The 11,825-nt window shown below is 45.3% G+C and overlaps 1 long non-coding RNA gene across 10 annotated transcripts in view; it reads left to right on the forward strand.

Moving 5' to 3' along the window:
* The window catches only part of LOC118016873, a 288,291-nt gene that overhangs the window by 213,848 nt on the left and 62,618 nt on the right, over window positions 1-11,825 (forward strand). For 2 of the 10 annotated variants that reach the window (XR_004680968.1, XR_004680965.1), the window contains exon 1: window positions 4,631-6,303. The exons of the other annotated variants lie outside the window; for them this stretch is intronic. This is a non-coding gene — a long non-coding RNA (uncharacterized LOC118016873). Of the gene's footprint in view, window positions 1-4,630; window positions 6,304-11,825 lie in introns of those variants that run through there. 10 annotated transcript variants of the gene reach the window in all.

Consider the following 11,825-nt stretch of genomic DNA (forward strand, 5'->3'; position numbering starts at 1 on the left):
CAGCTTTGCTACAGGGTGGCTAAGAGAGAGGCTTTCTTGAGTTTCTTCACAGCAAGAGAGAAACAGCAAGAAATAGTGAACAGGAGCGAGGCAGAAAGGGAAACTGAGGCAGGAGCCAGCAGTGAGTGACTTCCATGAAATTCCCAAAGGTGCCGTTCATGTAGGAGCAGAGAAGCTGTCAGGGCTACCCCGTGCCCGGCAAATACGCTGTCTGGGTTGAAAGGGCCGGCTGGTAAATATTAGTGACCATCTCTGCTGCAGCTACCAGGGGACTAAAGTGCGGGGAAAGACACACACTCCCTTGTGCAGAAACTACATTTTTCTTCCCTCTGGCTCCTACCCCAGCAAGACCTGTAAACTGCCCTGGCCGGTCGTTGCCTGCCCAGACCCTCTGCCCCGGGTCATCCACCGCCGCCAACTGCCCTAGTCAATTCCAGGGCTGGTGCGGGAACCCAGGCGCGTGGAGACGGGGCAAAGGAAACGAAACTCCCCAGCACTGGGCCATTGAAAATAATCACTACCTTTTCAACTGCTGACTTTGCCCGGTGCCAAGGCAAGAACTGTCTGTCTCGCCACCTTTCAGTTCTTGTTAAAAAGCAGAAAGCATGTCAGGGCCGGGCCGGGCCATAGGACAGAGAGGGCTTTCTTCGCCGTGCTGGATGAAGCTCAGTGCTTTAATGAAAGCTCTTATTAGCCCCAGCTGGCGTCCCATTTTCCTGAGCTGGAATAAAAAATTGCCTTGGTCATCCTTTCCCAGGCTAATTTCAAAGCATAATTACCATCATCATAATTGATTACTATTTATTTTGGTCATTAATAGTCATACCCCCCCCCCCCCCCCGTTACATGTGGATTAAATGGTCCAAGAATATTTATGGCACGTGGCAGCCGAGTTTGTTTTCTGGGATTCCTCAAGACCCCAGTCCCTTTCAGGGTAACCCCTTGATTTCATGATACCCAGAGAGTCCTTCTCTGGCTTGAATATTCAAACTACTGAGCAGTGGTGACTGGTGAGAGTTGGGATGAAAATTCTGGGGTTCAGAAAAGATGCAGAGAGTGCTGGGGGGATAGTAATATCAGAGTGCAAAGGGGTGTGCCCTCCACACTGGTGTTGGAGGTGGGAGGCAAAGGAGGGGGCACAAGGGTGATAAAATGGACAGTTCTGAGATTGTTGTTTGTTCTCTCTGGCCCCTTGAAGGAGGCAAGCATTCGTGGGCAGTTAATTTGGGAAGAGAATTGTTATATTCTGCCTTCAAGACAGAGAGCTTGGAAGCTGCCAGCGCGTGACTGCAGAGGGATCATAATGTCCCCCAAATAGTCAAGATATGAATATAGCCCCCACTTTGCCAAAACTCTTAAGACTGCATCAAGTGAAAATCCCAGAGGAGGATAGTTTAATTCACACCCACTCTTGAAATGGAGCAATTTTACTTCCATATCGTCCCATCTACTGTTCTACCATTAGGTATTTAGTGCTCCCGAAAGGCTCTGAAGTTACAAAAAGAAAAAAAAAAAAGGCAAATAAGTAAGGGTTAAAGGCCTTCAATTTCCCAAAGGCTATTCTCTTACTTACATCTCCTACTGGGCAGACATACTCCATTCAGGTGGGAATCTGATTCGGGCTAAAGCAAGGGTATGCCCACCTCTGAGCCATCTAGCTTCTTGATTGGTGGAAGGATGGGTGCCAAGCTCAAATACACCAATCAGAGCTCTTCCCTAGAAGTTTTGAAGCTGGAACCAATAAAAGCACCAGTCCCTTCTTGGCTGGAAGTAAGGAACCATTCACAGACATGAATGAAACCAGCCCATCAGTGGGAAGGATTTGGTCAATATTCAGAGAGAAGCCCATTTCAGAGTTGGAGAGAGAGTCCTGGTGACATTTGAGACCCTGCTTTCAGTTATTCCTGAAACGTGGAGGAGGGACACTGAAAAGAGCTAGAAAGTTGTGCCCTGCACCACACCAGAAGGTGCCATTCATATGGCTGCCATGTGATACAGTGGCCCCTGGGGTTGTGCAGTGTGCAGCTTGAACAACTGTACATGGTGACCCCATCTGGAAGTGTCCCTGCCCTTTCTTCAGCTTGCTTGGAGATACTCCAATGCCCTGTTATTAAACTCTTCTTTTTGCCAAATCCATTTTGAATTGGATTTATGCCACTTAAACCAAATGAGATCTAAATAATATGATAATAGTTATCTATAACCACAAAGGAAAAAAAAAAAGCTGTAACCCCCCCCCCACACACCCAGTTTATTCTAGATAGCAAGAAAGAAATACCTGTTTTTCTTATCTATTAATCCTCAATTTATTAGTCATTCAGGGAATCAGGGAAGAGGAAAAGAAGAGTAAAAGAAAGTGTGCATCCCTACCCCAGCCACAGTCCTGGGGTGCCAGGCCTTGCAGAGCTGCCAGGCTGTACAGAAGGCGCGTGAATGCAAACAATTTCCGGAAGGCCTTTGGGCTGGCTGTGTGGGAACAGCTGCACAGCTCCTTAATGGGTGTCAATGTCAACGCAGACTCAACATTTTCCAGGGGAATGGGGCTGAGAGAATGCTGTGCTCCAGCCAGACGGTGCCCTGGAGGCGTGGGGGCATGTGGAGAGACAAGGAAGGTTGCCAGGCAGAATAGCTGCATGTTCAGAGCCAGGGGACAGAAGATGAGGAAGAGTCTTGAAGAAGCTTTACATTCATAGTTCCTGCATTCCACCCCTGCAAGGGCTTTCTGAGTCTCCCTAGTGAAATAGGTAGACACTTAGTTTCAGGAGTGAGCAATAATTAAAGGATTTTTTTAGGGATGGGGGGAGGAGGAACACTGACGGAGTTCTTCATAAGAAAGGCAGAGGGAAGAGAATTCAAACAATCCCAAGGAATGTAAATAAGTGTTCTATAAAGAGACGTGGATGGTGCAGTGGGATTAGTGAGGATTTTGAATTTAGCCTGATGTGGGTTCACGTCCTGGCTTTGTGGGACTGTAGAGAAGCCGCATCAATTCTGGGCGGCTCCATCTCCTCATCAGAAACAGGGATAATAATAGCTAATTGAGTGTGAGTGTAGCACCAGACATAATAAATAAATGTTAATTAGGACTGCAGAGCTAGAGTCACCTAGAAAAACAGTACAGTGCCAGGATGTGCGCTGTTGGGTTTGCTTTTGTTATTATTTTTTCCCCTTACTATGTTTTGGACGCTGTGCTAGGTTCTTATATGCATCTTTTCTAATACAACTTACTTCTTGGCTTTCATCCTCAGGCCAAATGTTTTTGGAAGTATGTAACATGGTCTGCTTGATGATAGAGAAACTCAGACTCAGTGGCAATTGTTTGGATTTTTTTACCCTGCCCCTGCCCTCTCCACCACAACCTGGCATCTTGTGTATCCTTTGGTTTTGCTTTGTTATTACTGTTTTCATCTTTTTCTCACTGCCCATTTGTCTTAGTTATCCATTGCTGCATAACAAATTATACCAAAACTTAGTGACTTGAAACAAGGAGCGTGCATTATCTCACAGCCTCTGCCTCAGGAACTGGAGCATCTGGATGGTTCTAATTCAGTGTGTCATATGAGACTGCAGGCAGCTGTGGGCCCAGGTTTCAGGCACCCGAAGGTTTGCCTGGGGCTGTGGGGTCCTCTTCCAATTCAGCTCAGTCACTGGCTGTTGGCAGAAGGACTCAGTTCTTCCTTACATGGACCTCCCCACAGGTTGCTCGAGCATCCTCACAACACGGCAGTGGGAGCAGCCCCTTGTCTGCACTGTCACCATCTGTATCCAGTTTCAGTTTTGTGCCGTCTACTGTAGAAGTCTCTTAATTCAGCCTTTTGTGATTTCTTACCTAGAGGATCTCCACACTTCCTGTGATATGGTGATTTATAATGAGAAATAGATATCTGGGCTTCCTCCCTCTTCCTGGCACAGAGCTCCCCCAAACCCTTGGAATTTCCTAAGTGAAAAGAGACATGAAGATAAAGAGAGTATCATTTATTATTTATAATGTACCCCTTTCAACCACACCTGGGTTTATGTTAATGTGGTGACTTTTGGAAGGCCCCTAAGGATGGGGGAAACCAATCATAGGTTTAGAGGGTTGGAACTTTCAGCCCCATCCCCCTGACCTCCCGGGAGGGGAGACAAACTAGAGTTGGGCTAATCACCAATGGCTAATGGTTTAATCAGCCATGCCTACATAATGAAGCCTCCACAGAAATCTAAAATGTTCAGAGAGCTTCTAGGATGGTGAACGTGTGGAGGTGTCAGGAGGCTGGTGTACCTGGAGAGGTTATGGAAGCTCCACGTACCCTCCCCCCAACCTTGCCCTTTGCATCGCTTTCTCTGGCTGTGTATTCTTTTTTTTTTTTAAATAAATATGTATATTTATATATCTATAAACATATATTTTTTAAGATTTTATTTATTTGAGAGACAGAGAGAGAGAGAGAGGGTATGAGTGGGGGGAGGGGCAGAGGGAGAGGGAGAAGCAGACTCCCCGCGGAGCAGAGAGCCTGACGTGGGGCTTGATCCTAGGACTCTGAGATCATGACCTCAGTCGAAGGCAGACGCTTAATTGACTGAGCCACCCAGGCGCCCCTGGCTGTTGTATTCTTTATAATAAATTGATAAATGTAAATAAAGTGCCTTCTTGAGTTCTGTGAGGCATTTTAGCAAATTATTGAACCTGAGGAGGGGGTCATGGGAGCCCCCGATTTATAGCCGGTTGATCAGAAGTACAGGAAGCCTGGGATTTGTGATTGGCACCTGAAGTTGGGGGGCAGTCTTATGGAAATGAGCGCTTAACCTATGGGATCTGACACTAATTGTAGGTAGATAGTGTCAGAAGTGAATTGAACTGTAGGACACCTGGTTGGTGTCTACATAGAATTGGAGAACTGGTCGGTGAGGGAAAAACCCCACATACCTGGTGTCAGAAGTGTTGTGTGAGTCTAAAGAAACCAGGTTTTCCCAGACGTCCTCACAGGGCTTTCTCTTTCCTATCATATGTTGAAGAAGGGTTTCTCAGCCTTGGCCCTAGTGACATTTTGGGCCAGATACTTGTTAAGTTGTTGAACAAATCCTTTGTTTTTGTCATTCTGTACTCTCTACATCACAGGAAGTTCAGCAGCATCCCTGGTCTTTACCTACTAGATGCCAATACCCGCCCCCCCCCCCCGCCACGTTGTGACAATCAAAGATACATCCAGACATTGTCAAATGTCCCCTGGGATGGGGGCTGAGGGGGACAAAACTGCCCTTAGTTGAGAACCACTGTGTTAAGCTGACGCTAGAGTTTCATCATAAAACATGTTAACTATAAAATATACTTAGGGTTCTGTGTGCAATTCACCAGGCTGTTGATGATTGGGCCAGTTTGTGCCTTTCTCTCTCGTTATTATTTTTTTTTCTAGTTGAAGTTATGCATATACACAGTTCAACTAGTTCTACAAGGTTTGTTAAGACAAACAACATTCCTTAGTTCTCCTCCCCTCCCATTTCCCCTTCTCCAGAGATACTGTTTTCAACTCTTTTAATATTTACTCCATATCTCTGTATATACTTGAACTGCTAACTCTGGCCTTTTCAGTTTTTGGCCTTATCCGTTAATTTATCCATTAACTGTGGAAGATAAGGACTTATCACTCTTTCCTCCTTTCACTTCCACCACTTCCCACCCCTCCACCCTTCCCATATATTTATATTGTAATTTTGGCTTGATAAGCATTCATTGTTTCTTATATATGTTTATATATGCCTTACAGAGCTGTGGCTATGAACTAATCTTTTGTTTTTCCTGGAATTAACAATTGCCTTTTTATTGTCACTGTTGTTTGTTTTGTTCAGTTTTCTATGTATTTATCATTAATTCAACCCCTAAATTTCAATTTTACCTTCCTGAAAAAATCTATGAGCATCTAACCTACCCATTGTGGGCTGGTGGCCCTCTACTCTAGTATAGAGCTATCAGCCTGGGCTAGTCTTTTGCCATCATCCACGTTATCACCTCCTGTTTCTGTATGTTGCACTGGGTTCAATATTGTTATCCCTCCACTCCCATTCATGTCTTTCCCAGAGCCTTAGAATGTTACCATTATTTGGAAATAGGCTGATTGTAGATGTAACTAGTTAGATGAGGTCATATTGGAGTAGGGTGGGCCCTTAACCCTGTAGAACCCTATATGTCTTTATAGAAAGAGGAGAAGAGATACAGAGACAGACATGCACAGAGGGAAGACAGCCATATGGAGGTGGAAGCAGAGATTGGAGTTCTGCTACCAGAAGCCAAAGAAAGCATGTGCCCACCAGAAGCTGAAGAAGGTAAGGAAGGGTCTTCCCCTCCAGGTTTCAGAGAAAGCATGGCCCTGATGACATCAAGATTTTGGATTTCTAGTCTCTAGGACTGTGGACAATAAATTTCTGTTGTTTTAGACCACCCAGGTTGTGGTGCATTGCTATGGCAGCCCTAGGGAACTAATATGTATGGCATGTATTTTGTTTTTTTATCGTTTACTCCTTCATTTGGTAGAATATACCAGTGGCTTCCTGAAGAAAAGCATGCAGCAGTTAAATTTTTTGAGAATTTGCATATCTGAATTATTTTTATTCTCTTCTTACATATAAGTGATAATTGGGCTAGATATAGAATTCTAGGTTGGATATAGTTTTCTTTTGGAATTTTGAGGTCACTGGCCCATTGTCTTTTGTTTGTTTTTCTCCCTGTATGCTGTTAAGAATTCTTAATTTATTGGGGCACCTGGGTGGCTCAGTCATTAGGCGTCTGCCTTAGGCTCGGGTCATGATCTCAGGGTCCTGGGATCGAGCCCCGCCTCAGGCTCCGTGCTCGGCGGGAGGCCTGCTTCTCCCTCTCCCACTCCCCTGCTTGTGTTCCCTCTCTCGCTGTGCCTCTCTCTATCAAATAAATAAATAAAATAAAATAAAAAAAGAATTCTTAATTTATTCTAATTTGTGATCTGTTGCATGTGGCCTGTTTTTCCTACCCTTCAGAAGCTTGGTAGGATGTTTTTTCTTTATTCTGAGTGTTCTGGAAATTTCCTAACAATGTACCTTGGTGTGAGTCTATTTTTTCCATGATGCTGAGGACTTGAAGTCCCCTTTCAATCTGGAGATTTTTGTTCTTCAAGTTTGAAAAACATTCTTTTCTTATTTTGTTGATGAATATCTCCTCAGTTTTCACTGTTCTTTCTTTGTGGTACTCTTCTTCTTTGCATGTAAGACTTATTGGACTGGTCTTCTAATTATTTTCTCTCTTCTTCCCTGTTTTCTGTCTCTTTGTCTTTCTGATTTCCTTTCTGAAACACTTTCTCAATTTTATTTTCCAATCCTGTACGAAGTTTTTTACTTCTATTTTCACATTTTTAATTTTCAAGAAATATTTTTTGTTCTGTGTGTGTGTGTTTTTTTTTTTTTATAGCTTTCTGTTCTTGTTTCATTGATGCAATGTCTTATCTTGCAAGGTGATCAATGATAGTTTGGGGAAGTTTTCTTCTTCTCCTCGCATAATTTCTGTTTTTTTCCAAGCTGTTTTTATTTGTTTTCTGACTTGTCTCATAGAGGCTTTCCTCAGATGTCTTTTCATCTCTGGTTGTCTGAATGAGTCGTTTCTTGACTGTGAACTTTATTGTGGAGCGCTATGCTGTGCCAATTGTTGGGAAGCCCCTGTGTCAATATGTTCAAGTCTTTCCACCTGAGTTTGTTAGACTTAGTAGAGAGGTTTCTTCCAACCTCCTGTCCAGAGGGCAAAGACCTGGATTCCAGCACTCTGGAAGCTCAGTAGGAGAAGCAAGGTGGGACAGAGTCATGTCCATGTTACTGAATCACTCTGTTTGTAATATGATACCCCAGATGTCAGACCCATCAACTGAGTCTGATGTCACATAGTCCAGAATCCCTATATTTAATTCTTGGAAATCAAATGGCCAGTCTTCTGCCAGAGTGGGGAGGGGGCCCAGCAGTGTGGAGTGTGGGAGGATGTCCAGGCATCTAACTACTACGAAACAGATTTTAACCAGTCTCTATTATTTTATCCCCTCCCTCCCATAGCTTTGCTCTCAGTTCCTGAGGTAGCATGTGTCATAGGTTCCTGAGTTTTTCTGAGCATTCTCTTGTATAATCCATGTGGCTCATGGATTTTCTTGCTATGAGCTTGGAATTCAGCTCTGTCAGGCCTGCTTAGTCAAATAATTCTTATCCACCAACTTTCTGGATCCCAAAGTTTTGTTATTTTTACCTCTCTCATTTTCCCTTGTACTTATGTCTTTTAAAAAACCCCATCATGATCATTTTCGTGAGGCTTCATCAGGGACTGCAATCAGATGGCACGTTCCACCTGACCTCTTTACTCATAAGGCCCTAGTTTGCACTTGCCACCTTATTTTGGGTGTTATTTGGGAAGGGAGTTGGTGTCTGTCTCAAGTGTGTTCTGAAATGACTTCCTCAGCATTACTTGGTCCAAAACAGCATTTTGGACCAATCATGTGCTATCCAGCAAAGAAACGTGAAATATATTTATATAATAGTATCTTCCAATGAACCAAAGAAATCATATTTCCATCAGTTGCTTTCCCAAGTACTTTGCCCCTTCTTCCTACCTCTCCTGCACCTGATCTGAGGACAGCTTATTCCAGAGCTGATACTGAGAGAAAATAAGGAGAACGGGGTTGAGGTGAGGGAGGTTTGGTGGTATATTGTTTCATGACACATCGCGGTCAAAAGGCAACTTGGGGACTTGTTTTATTTGGGATGGCCAGGAAAACCTGCTTTGATGAGTTGGTGTGTGAGCAGAGACCAGAGGAGTGAAGGAATAAGGCATGCAGGTATCTGGGGGGAGGGAGAGTTTTCAGGAAAGTTAGCAACAAGGCCAAGGGCTCCAGGAGGGAAAGCAGGAGACCAATGAGGCTGGAGAGGAAGAGTGGGGGGCATTGCGGTAGGGGACTGGCTTGGTGGGCCCATTACTAGGCGTTGACATTTTCTCCGGGTGAGGTGGAAGCCAAGGGAGTCTGGATTAGAGTTACCTGTTGCATCCTGGGATGTTCTGGCTACAGCAGGAGAAGACAGTCATGGGCAAGAGTAGAAGCAGAGGTCCCAAGGAGGAGGCTGCTGGATCACGCAGGGGAAAGACGGTGTTGACCTGGACCAGGGAGCAGGAGAGGTGATGGTGTAGGACTAGCTGCTGCATATATTTTAAAGGTAAAACTCAGAGGATTTGCAGGTGAGTTAAATGTGAGGCGCACAGGGAAGAGAGGAGCCTAGGATGACTCTGAAATTTTTGACTTCTGCTTCCAGAAGGACAAAATTGCCAGGTATTAGGGTGGGCAAGAGTAGGGGGAGAATAGCCCTAGGAGGGAAGGTCAGGGTTTCAGCTTCAGCTATGCCAAATTTGAGTGGCCTGTTAGATGTCAAGGTGGAGGTGCTGAGCAGGCCGTTGGGAGGTGGTAGAAGGGACTAAAACCCCAGGGCTTATAGAGCTCTCCTGGTGTGCTGAGCGCTGTCTGTGTGTGCTTTACCCGTATGCTTCATCCCACCTCAGCTGCAGCCTGCTGAAGGATTCTTCTGTGGGTGGATGGGAGAACAAAGGCACAGGAAGGTTAAGTCACTTGACCATGGCCACACTGTGAGTAAATGTTGGAGCTGGATTCAGACCTGAGCCGTCTGGCCCCGGAGCTTGTCCTTCCATCCACTGTGCTCCATGTGTCGCCCCCTCCTCTGGAGTATGCATTTCCATCTTTGGGGTTTGGTGTGGGCAGCAGGAGTCTGATGAGGCCTGCATGGAGTAGTGAAGGCTCAGGGGAAGGCAAGGAACAGATTCGTGCAGTTGTTAAAAGCAAGGCCTGTGGGGCCAGTCGGAGCTGGGTTTGAATCTCTGTCACATACTCACCCTGAAGAACTTATTTGCCTTCTTGTCCTCAATTCTCTCTTCTGTAAAGTGGGGATGGTAGCAGTACCTACTTAATAGGGTCATTGGGAGGTTGAAATGAAGCAATACATAGAAAGCATTCAGTCAAGGTCGTCTGTTATTGTCACCGCTGATATTAAAAGGCAAAAGACCCCACCCCATCCTCAGTCCACCATAAGGTGCTGTGTTGGAAAGGAGGTGGGATTGCTGGAAGGGAACTTAGTAGTCCACTGGGATCTAGTAGAGTTTATAGGACCTTCAGTGGCCTCCCTTCCTTTCAGAAGCCAGGAATGGTTCAGGGCATTACCCAAATCCCACGATGTTAAGGAGACTCTGTGACCAGTAAAACCATCTACAGATCTTCTGGCCCGATAGTCTATTTACTTTCCATTACTCCAGGACCCCAGGGTCAGGGCTAGAGGAGGGAAGGGTCCTCCTGGCCGGAGATCAGACTCACAAGGGAGCTTCTTGCTTCTCAAGGAATGAACTCCCACTTGGAGGATGCTGGGCTATAGCTTTAATTGGCCCATCTCACCACATGACATGCCTGTAGCCCTGAATGTTTCCTAAGACGAGACAGTCTCCGACTTACAGGAATGAAGAGTCACCTTTAATTCCTCGGTCCAGAAGGATCCCAGATGAATTTAGAACAACTAAAGACTCTCAGTTCAGAGGGACACTTTAAAAAGCAACCAATAATTACAGTTTGGGAGCCATGAAGTAGCCTGAAGAGACCAAGGCCTGTCCATACTAGACCAAAGAAAGAATTTTATTTACCAACTTTTCATTTATGCTCCACCCACTTCCAAGAATTTGGGGTGGCTGACTGGAGAAAGCAAACAAGAAGCCCATCTCCAAGCCTTTACCTGCTGGTAAAACTCCTGAGATGGATCTACTGAAGTGGGCTGTTTTGCCAGGAGGAAACAGAGACAAATCACAGAACCCCGTAAGTCACGGGGAGGGACCCGCTACTCACATGCATAATCTACACTGAAAAGAGAAACCATTCCAGATGCTTCTTTTTCTAGCATCATCAAGGAATGAAATTTTTCGTCAAATGTTGCCATATTTAAATTACCGATTCCTCTCTGTTCTAACATTAGAATTCTTAATGCAGATGTTTCAGGAAGGTGACTGGAGTAAATATATCAATTTATCAGGTAGTTTCCATGGTGGCAGTTGGTCTGGGAGTAGATGTAGTTGAGGCAGAAGAGTTGAGAGTCTAGACTCCCGGGGAAAGACAGGAGGGCTTGGGGAAGGTTAAGTAACTTGTCCATGGCCACACTGTGAGTAAATGTTGGAGCTGGATTCAGACCTGAGCCTTCTGGCCCCGGATCTTGTCCTTCCATCCGCTGTGCTCCATGTGTCGCCCCCTCCTCTGGAGTATGCACGGGTGAAGTAGACTGACCGTACAGGGAGGTCTGTTGCCTGGAGCAGGGGACGTGGTAATAAGAGAAAGTGGGCACTTGTGTGAGGGCAAGAAACTCACATTTATTGAGCATCTATTTTATGTTTAGGCTTTTTAAATGTGATCTCTAGAACAACCCAGTGAGATCAATATTATTTATTCTTGATTTTACTTAGGGAGGGCACTGAGGCTCAGAGAGGTACAGTGATGGGCCTATGTCCCACAGCTAGAAAGAAAATGAGTCCTGACTTGTTCCCAGCATGATCCAGGAGCACCCGATCCAAAATCCAGGAGCACGTGTTGAATCCTCAGCTCTGGGGAAGCTTTAGGGATTCTCTTAGTCAAACCTCTTCCTTTGATGGGCAAGGAAGCAAAAAGCCCAGAGAGACCTCAGCAGAGATTCACCCTGAAACTTGGCTCTAAAACCCCAGGTCCTGCTTCGTGCTAATGATGCACAACTTCATGGGGCTGGTTGGCTGCCATGACTTGGCCCTACAGGAAAGCTCCCTAAAATTCTCC

This window comes from Mirounga leonina, unplaced genomic scaffold, assembly GCF_011800145.1.
Source record: "Mirounga leonina isolate KUSES-001 unplaced genomic scaffold, KU_Mleo_1.0 Mir_104, whole genome shotgun sequence".
NCBI classification, from domain to species: domain Eukaryota; kingdom Metazoa; phylum Chordata; class Mammalia; order Carnivora; family Phocidae; genus Mirounga; species Mirounga leonina.